The sequence below is a fragment of the Coenobita brevimanus genome, chromosome 40, assembly GCF_032717465.1.
Source record: "Coenobita brevimanus isolate Jiangsu-jjx chromosome 40, ASM3271746v2, whole genome shotgun sequence".
Classification (NCBI taxonomy): domain Eukaryota; kingdom Metazoa; phylum Arthropoda; class Malacostraca; order Decapoda; family Coenobitidae; genus Coenobita; species Coenobita brevimanus.
The window spans coordinates 44,537,051-44,545,963 of record NC_136993.1 but is presented as its reverse complement, the minus strand read 5'-3'; the positions used below and the strand labels follow the sequence as shown (position 1 = coordinate 44,545,963).

Here is an 8,913-nt window from a genome sequence, read left to right as displayed (position 1 = left end):
TTGCTCTTTGAGAACTGATTATTTGATTTTCCACCTATTTTGTCAGTTTCCAGGTCCCACAACCGTACGTCATGGCTGGAGTTAAACATTAGTTACATACTTTTCCTTTCATACATATTGGCCAGTTACTTATCATGATGTATCTAAGTTTCCCAAAGCTTTCCTCCAAATGTAATGTCCTAAATTGAGCTATTAAAATCTTTCGTTAGTTTTAGTGTTTGCCCCAAGGAATTGTACTGCTCGACTTCTTCAAGAATTTCTTCACGTGTTTTGATGCTGGTCTTTGGTGTATTTGGATTTGACATTAGTTTTACTCTGAATCATCTGTAGCCCTCCTTTGAGACTTTCTCTATATAGGTCATTTAGCATTTCTTGCAATGTCTCTGCTGTGTCTGAGATTATGACAATGTCACCTGCAAATCTTAAATGGTTTCATTTTTTTTTCCACCTTTGTTTACTCCTTTCTTCTTGTAGTCTTGTTTTCTGGAAGTACTTTCTACGCATGCTGTAAATAATTATGGTGAAACTGTATCTCCCTGATGCATGCCCTTCTCAGTCTTTTTTTTTTTTTTTTCTGAATCTTTATATATTTTATCTGTAACAGTTCCCATTTTATATATGCTTTCGAGAAGTTGTACAGTGTTCTCATTTACTCTTTGTTCCCACAATGAATTTATAATTGCTCTGTACACCACCGAGTCGAAAACCTTTTCCTAATCAACAGATCTTGAGCACAGTGTTTAATTATAATTGTGTACTTTCCTCAGTTAACTAATTCATTGTATGATGATAATATGTAACCAAATACTCGCTTCGGAATCCTGCATGCTCAAGAAGTTGTTTTTCTTCTAAGTTTGTTGTATTTCTGATTGTAAAAATTTTAGTGAAGAGTTTGCAAATAACTGGTAATAAGATTATGGGCTGACAGTTATTTAGATCTTTTGAGTCACAATTATATTTGTCATGCAAAGTAACTATTGCATTACACCATATTTAGGATTTTTTTTTTCTTTATATGCTGAGTAAATAAGTGGATGAGCCTGTTTTGTTCTTCTACTCCTGCATTCGACAGTAAATCTGCGACTATTCCATCTTCTTAGGCCTTCCTTTTTTTCATACTTTTGAGAGAAATGTTTACTTCATCTGATGTTATCTCAGGTATTTCACTTGCACCTACTGAAAAGTTACTTATTCGTACTACTGTCTTTGATGCATGCAGTTCTTTGTAAAATCCTGCAACTCTCTTCACCATCGTATCTCTGCATTTAATGACTTCACCATTTTTGTTTTCATTGATATAGTTTGTTGTGTTCCTAATGCCATTTTACTCTGGATCTGTTTAAGACAGTTTCCTTTTTCCGATGGTTTCTTTGAGCCAATCCATATTTCTCTTTCTTTTTTCTTCTCTCTGACTCCCAGTTGAGAAGCTAATTAAGCTGCTTCTATTTCATCTTTCTTTGTTTTTACTTTTGTCTCAATAATTCTTTACATTGAGCTCGAGGGTCATTTTTGAATATTTGTTGGCTTTGGTTGCATTAGCCTTCCCATCTACCGCCGCTGATTCTGTTAGCACTTTAGTTAGTCTGTCATTCAATTCATCAACGTCATACTCAGCATAACTTAGAGAATGAAATATGTCCATTTTTTCTAACTCAAAGGCTGCTTTTTCCCACTTACTTTTGCTGGTCATTTTATTTTTTATTTATAATTTATAATCAGCTTCTTTCATTTTAAAAGTTGAATATGGGTGTGCAGCCCACCATTCTGTGGTCACTCCCTATATTTACTTTGTTGATAATTGTGTCATTTATGATCGTGTTAGTCTTATCTGCTGTAATGTAGTAGATTTAATTCTTTGTTTCTCCCTTTGGACTTCTCCAGGTTGTTTTTCTCCCAGTTCTTTTGTGAAAGAATGTGTTCAGTATTCTTGTTATACATTCCAACAAATTTTACTTTCATTTCACCTCTCTCATTCCTTTCTCCCACTCCGAATTTTAACATACATGCTTCTCAGTTTTTCAATTTGCCTTTTACATTGATGTCTGTCAAGAGTATGGTATATGTGGTCTTTCCTTCTTTCTTAATCTGGGATGTTATCATAGAATGTTTCTGTTTCTTCATCTGAGCTTTGAGAAGCCGGTACATATACTTGTATTACTTTCAAGATGTATTGTCTGCCTAGAATAATTACAATCCATACTACTCTGTCAGATACACTGCTGAATTTAGCAATATTTTCTTCAAGGTTTCTGTTATTTTGAAATCCTGTCCCAGTAACTCTTTCAATTCGCCTACCTCTATAGCATAATAGGTGGTTGCTGTCTTGGAGCTGAATTATTTTTTCTTTTTTTCTGTGGATCTCATTCAGATTATAACATCCCAACTAATATTTTCTAATTCAATCATTATCGAATCACGTTTGTAATCTTCTGCAAGGCGTCCTACATTGTACGTGTAGATCTTCATGAACTTCGGTAAACAATGCCTCGGTCTATGATTTGCCGAGGCAATACCTACTCACTTTCGGTGACACGGTGTCTGTAGGCACAGCAGGCAGTGGGACCTTCTGTAGACAATGATCCAACAGGAACGCCCGTCAAATAGTTATATATCAGTAGAATTCATGTTTTGTTGGGGGTATTATGGCAAATAATCTCACCTCCCTGCCACATAATTAATATTGAGATGTAAGTTTTGTGCCATAGTATTCAGTATATTCGGTGGAGCCCTATATTTTTGTGGGAGGCCCTATGGTTGGTGCCATCTAAGACGGTACCTTGTATATCTGCAAGGCCTTACCCTATCCGTCACCTGACGACACGCCAGGCAACACTGAGATTCTGCCCTTGATATATATATATATATATATATATATATATATATATATATATATATATATATATATATGTAAAGAGAAGGCTGTATGAGGGTGTTGTGGTACCGGCTGCGTTATATGGGGCTGAAACATGGAATATGGGTGTAGCAGAGAGGAAAAGTTTGAATGTAATGGAGATGAGGTGTCTGAAGAGTATGTGTGGAGTGACGTGTATGGATCGAGTGCGAAATGATGAAGTGAGAACGAGAACTGGAGTTGTTCGGGAGATGGTTGGTAGAGTTGAGCAGAGGGTGTTGCGATGGTTTGGGCATATGGAGAGAATGGATAATGAGCGATTTGTGAAAAAGATAACTAGATCTGATGTGAGAGGTGTAAGGCTGAGAGGAAGACCACGAATAGGATGGATGGACAGTGTGAAGAGAGCACTGGATGCGAGAGGAATGTCTGTTGAGCAAGGAAGAGTGGCTGTGCGTGACAGAAATAAATGGAGAGAAATTGTGAATGAATAAGTGATGACGCAGCCCTGAGGGGATATTCTCCTGCATTTGGTCTGATCAGCTAGTCAGGTGCTGGTAAGGGGATGGGTCTGTTATGATGTGGCAGGGGTAAACCAGTTTTGCTGTCGGGCCCTGCTGCTGATGTCACTGATTGCATTGTGCAGTTGACCCTTGTGCGGTATGGTGCGGTGAGGATCTGTCCGTTCTCCCCTTTGGGGCTAAGATGCGAATGAATGTGTTTAAATGGATGAGTAAATTGGGAGTGTGTCGTCCTGTCTCGGCTACCTCCCTTTCCTTGGGGGAAGCAGCCTAGGTATATATATATATATATATATATATATATATATACTTCCTTCAGCCTGTGGGTGACTCTACACTGAGTGACAAGCCAAATGGTTTCCTGTACACCAGGAAACCATTTACTACGCTGGGTGGTAACCATATAACCAAATTTTGGCACCTGGTTGTTTAGTGGGTAATTATTGTGCTCCAATCGGATTGAGCCAGTGAAGGTTTATATCCAAGGGGTGGTTGGGGCTGATTGCTCATGTAGTGCCACTCAGGAATGAGTGAGGCTGGTCACTCTCATCTTAAATGTCGGGACCAACTGCCTAGCCCCGGGCTCCTACGCTCCTCATGGGGCAATGTAGGACTGGATGATGGATGGATGAAATATATATATATATATATATATATATATATATATATATATATATATATATATATATATATATATATATATATATATATATATATATATATATATATATATATCCTCTGTTCATGTGAAGCAAATAATTTTGTATAAGAGAAATAAACGGAGTTTAACCGCTTTAAGTAGAGATTAGAAGTCTCTCTTCTGGCTTAAATCTCTGGTTAAGCTAGTCTTGGGAGACATCTTTTGCGTGCAAATCAAATCTTTTTATGAAACTATAGCCTATTTTTTGAAATTGATAAATTATCTTCATTCAAGGGCTCCTTGGGGCATTTCATAGTAAAAGCCTAGGAGGAGAATTAGAATAAAGAATAGACCTACTATTCTTCAGGAATAGACATTAGAAAGTTCTAGAATGTAAGCGACTGGAAGGATTAGCATAATTTCTACGTCAAAAATTAGGAAGATAACGGCAATCAAGAAATATCGTAAGGAAAATGGCAAGCGGGTAGATCCTTTGGGATCAAATCCACATTCGTATGGTGAGTTTTTTTCTCGATCTGTTATTGTTGTTTTAGCTAGAACGGAAGCTAGGATTATAACGGCGCATCTGATTAAGAGAGTTAAAATAGTAATAAATGATAGAATGATCATTGTTTTTTCTTGAAGTTTCTAGCCCTCGTGATTGGAAGTCACGTATACTGAATATACTAAAAAAAAAACTTAAAATCTAAAAGGAGATTTAATCTCCATTATAAGAGCTTAAATCTTAGACATTTATCTGCCATTTTAAAATGAAGTGGCCGAAATTTTAAGGTATTAGACTGTAAAGCTAAAGGTGAGTGAGTTGCTCCTTCATTAATTTACAAAGTTTAAAAGGTTTTTACTTTTATTGAAAGATTTGAAGGCTTTTAGTTTAATTAACTTAAAACCTTGAGGATTGATATGAAATATTTGGTAGGGAATTTCACCTTATCTTAGAAGATCAAAACTTCGCGTGCTTGTACACTAACATATACACTAAATCTCAGTGAATACTCACATTATTTGATTTGCAAAATAACGTCTTAACACGTCCACTATGAGATTTTAATGCAACGGTGTTTTTTGTTTTTTTTTTCAACAAATCACAAGGATATTGGAACTTTATATTTTGTTTTAGGAGCTTGAGTTGGAACTTCTTTGAGATTAGTAATTCAGGCTGAATTGGGTCAGCCAGGAAGGTTGCTTGGAGACGATCAGATTTATAATGTAGTAGTTACTGCTCATTCTTTTATTATAATTTTCTTTATAGTTATACCTATTATAACTGGTGGTTTCGGAAATTGATTGGTCCCTTTAATGTTAGGTGCACCGGACATAGCATTTCCTCGAATAAATAATATGAGGTTTTGATTGTTACCTCCTTCGTTAATTTAGCTTTTAATGAGAGGGATAGTAGAAGGTTGGAACAGATTGAACTGTGTATCCTCCTTTGTCGGCAGCTATTGCTCACGCTGGGGCGTCTGTTGATTTGGGAATTTTTTATTTGCATTTGGCTGCGGTTTCTTCTATTTTGGATGCTATTAATTTTATGACTACTGTTATTAATAAGCGTCTGCGAGGGATGACAATGGATCGTATACCTATGTTTGCTTGGTCAGTATTTATTACGGCTATTTTGCTTTTATTTTCTTTGCCTGTTCTAGCTGGTGCGATTACTGTTATTAACGGATCGTAATTTGAACACTTCTTTCTTTGATCCAGCTAGAGGAGGGGATCCGGTTCTTTATAAACATTTATTTTGTTTTTTTGCACATCCTGAGGTTTATATTATAATTTTGCCCGCATTTGGAATAATTTCATATATTGTTGCCAAGAGTCAGGAAAAAAAGAGGCTTTTGGAAAGTTAGATTATGATTTATGCTATGTTAGCTATTGGGATTCTTGGTTTTGTAGTGTGAGCTCATCATATGTTTACTGTGGGGATGGATGTAGACACTCGAGCATATTTTACGTCAGCGACAGTAATTATTGCGGTCCCTACTGGAATTAAAATTTTTAGATGGTTGGGAACTCTTCACAGGACGCAAATTAATTATAGACCTTCTATGTGTTGAGGATTGGGATTATTTTTTTTCTTTACAGCAGGAGGATTAACGGGGGTTGTTTTGGCTAATTCTTCTATTGATATTATTTTGCATGATACTTATTACATTGTGGCGCTTTTCCACTACGTGCTCTCGATGGGTGCTGTTTTTTGGAATTTTTGCGGGGCTAGCGCATTGATATCCATTATTTACAGGGTTAGCGTTAAATCCTAAGTGGTTAAAAATTCATTTTTGTACTATGTTTTTGGGAGTTAATATTACTTTTTTCCCTCAACATGTCTTAGGGTTGAATGGGATGCCTCGACTGTATTCTGATTATCCTGATGCTTATGCAGCTTGAAATGTTTTGTCATCTCTTGGATCTACGATTTCTTTATTGGCTGTATTGGGATTTATTATTATCATTTGAGAGAAGTTAGTGTCTTATCGTGTAGTTGTGTTTTCGATGTATTTCCCTACTTCTATTGAGTGAAAGCATGCATATCCTCCTGCAGATCATAGATATATAGAGATTCCTTTAGTTTCTAATTTCTAAAATGGCAGATAAATGCACTAGGCTTAGGACCTATGAATGATAATGCTATTCTCTTTTGGAATTAATTAATGGCAACTTGAGGGTATATGGGATTACAAGATAGGGCTTCCCCTCTTGTGGAGCAGTTAATTTTTTTTCATGACCACATGATAGTAGTTTTAATTCTTATTACAACTCTTGTAGGGTATATAATATCTGGATTGTTTTTTTAATAGGTTTATTAATCGTTTTTTGTTAGAAAATCAAACGATTGAGGTGATTTGGACTGTTCTTCCTGCTTTGATTTTGATCTTTTTGCTTTACCTTCGCTGCAACTTCTTTATTTGTTGGATGAGGTTAATAATCCAAGTGTAACTTTGAAGTCTATTGGGCATCAGTGGTATTGAAGTTATGAGTATTCAGAATTTTCTCAGTTGGAATTTGATTCATTTATAGTTCCTACTGAGGAGTTAGGGGAAGCTGGATTTCGGCTTTTAGATGTTGATAATCTGGCTATATTACCTTTCAGTACTCAGATTCGAGTGTTGGTAAGGGCAGCAGACGTTATTCATTCTTGAACAGTTCCTGCTTTGGGGGTGAAAGTTGATGCTATTCCCAGTCGTTTAAATCAAATTAGGTTTTTAATTTCTCGTCCTGGTTTGTCTTATGGTCAGTGTTCGGAAATTTGTGGTGCTAACCATAGTTTTATGCCGATTGTAGTGGAGAGAGTTTCTGTTAAGTCTTTTTTGTCATGAGTTACATCTTCTGATGAGGCTTATGTTGAATTTCGCCAGATGACTGAAGTTTAAGTGTGGGTCTTTTAAACCTATTATAGTATAATAACTTCTGGTGAGTAATTAAAAAGATAAGCTAAGGTTAAGCTGATGGGTTCATACCCTATTTATGGGCATATTTCCCTCTTTTTAAGAGTTTAGGAATGGTATAGTTCTTAGAGAGGTTGACGCTGGTAATGTCAATTTTGTAATTTTGATATTACCTATACCTTGCAAAAGAAATAAGTGATTAATTTATATTTAACTGAGATTTTTCTCTTTTGAATTTATTTGTCTTTTCTTTTGAATTTATTTTTCTTTTCCTATTTTTTTTTTTTTTTACTTTAGTTTCGGTGACTTTCCGTTCTATTTCATCTTGCTCATGATTCAGGGCTTGAGTTGGATTGGAGTTGAATTTGTTGTCGTACATTCCTCTTATAATTACTAAAAGTAATCAGTATTCTTCAGAGGCGGCTTTAAATTATTTTTTGATCCAAAGTTTGGGGTCTTCTTTAAATATTTTTTCGGCTTCTATTATGTTGATTTATTTTAGGGTTGCTTCTGTTATTTTGTTTTGTGCTTTGATTTTAAAGTTAGGAGGTGCTCCCTTCCATTTTTGATTTCCTCAGGTTATGGGAGGTTTGCTTTGACCTCAGGCTTTAATTTTAATGAGGATTCAAAAAATTGCTCCTTTGTTTCTATTATGTTATCTGGCTAGAATAAGGATAATAGAGATTTATTTTTCTGTGGCTAGAATGTTATCGGCTGTTGTAGGTGCAGTGGGTGGTGTTAATCAGACTTCTTTGCGTAAGGTGCTGGCTTTTTCTTCAGTTAATCATATTGGTTGGAGGCTCTCTTCTATTTTGGTAAGAGAGGTAACTATGGGTACTTATTTTTTATTTTATTCTTTGATTTCTTTATCTATTGTTATCCTTTTGCATTATAAGCAAGCTTTTCATTTTAATCATCTTTTGACTTATAACTTTTCTGTTGAGGTAAAGATGTTAGTATTTTTTTCTTTGTTGTCGTTAGGGGATCTTCCTCCTTTTACTGGTTTTGTTCCGAAGTGATTAGTTATTCAAGAGTTGGCGGGGGCAGGTAACCTTGTTTTATTAGTTGTACTTCTTGGATCTGCTCTTGTTACCTTGTATTTTTATCGTCGAGTGTCGATTATGTCTTTAACTCTTAGGACTCCGAAATTACTAATTTCTATTGTAGGTCAGCAGAGGTTTCAGTGGTTGATGCCATATTGTATGTTTGTTAATTTTTTTGGACTTTTAATTCCGTTTATGATTATACCGTAATTGTTTGGTTGATAAGTTAAAGAATAACGTAAGTTTGTCAAGCTTAAGTTACCCTGTGAGGATATCACCCGATCCCACAGATGGCTCCTATTTTATGATTGAATTTAGTTAATATGTTTTTAATTACGTTTGTTGTTTTTATTGTAATGAATTATTATATTAGAGTTTAAAACTGAATCGAGAGAGGGGGAGATTGGTACTGAAGAAAATATTTGAAAGTGATAGCAAATTTATTTTCTATTTT

At 35.5% G+C, this 8,913-nt stretch overlaps 1 pseudogene; it reads left to right on the top strand.

Annotated features, from left to right (window-relative positions):
* Positions 1–5,080: 5,080 nt before the first annotated feature.
* Positions 5,081–6,613, top strand: LOC145397207 (cytochrome c oxidase subunit 1 pseudogene; annotated as a pseudogene).
* Positions 6,614–8,913: the final 2,300 nt, after the last annotated feature.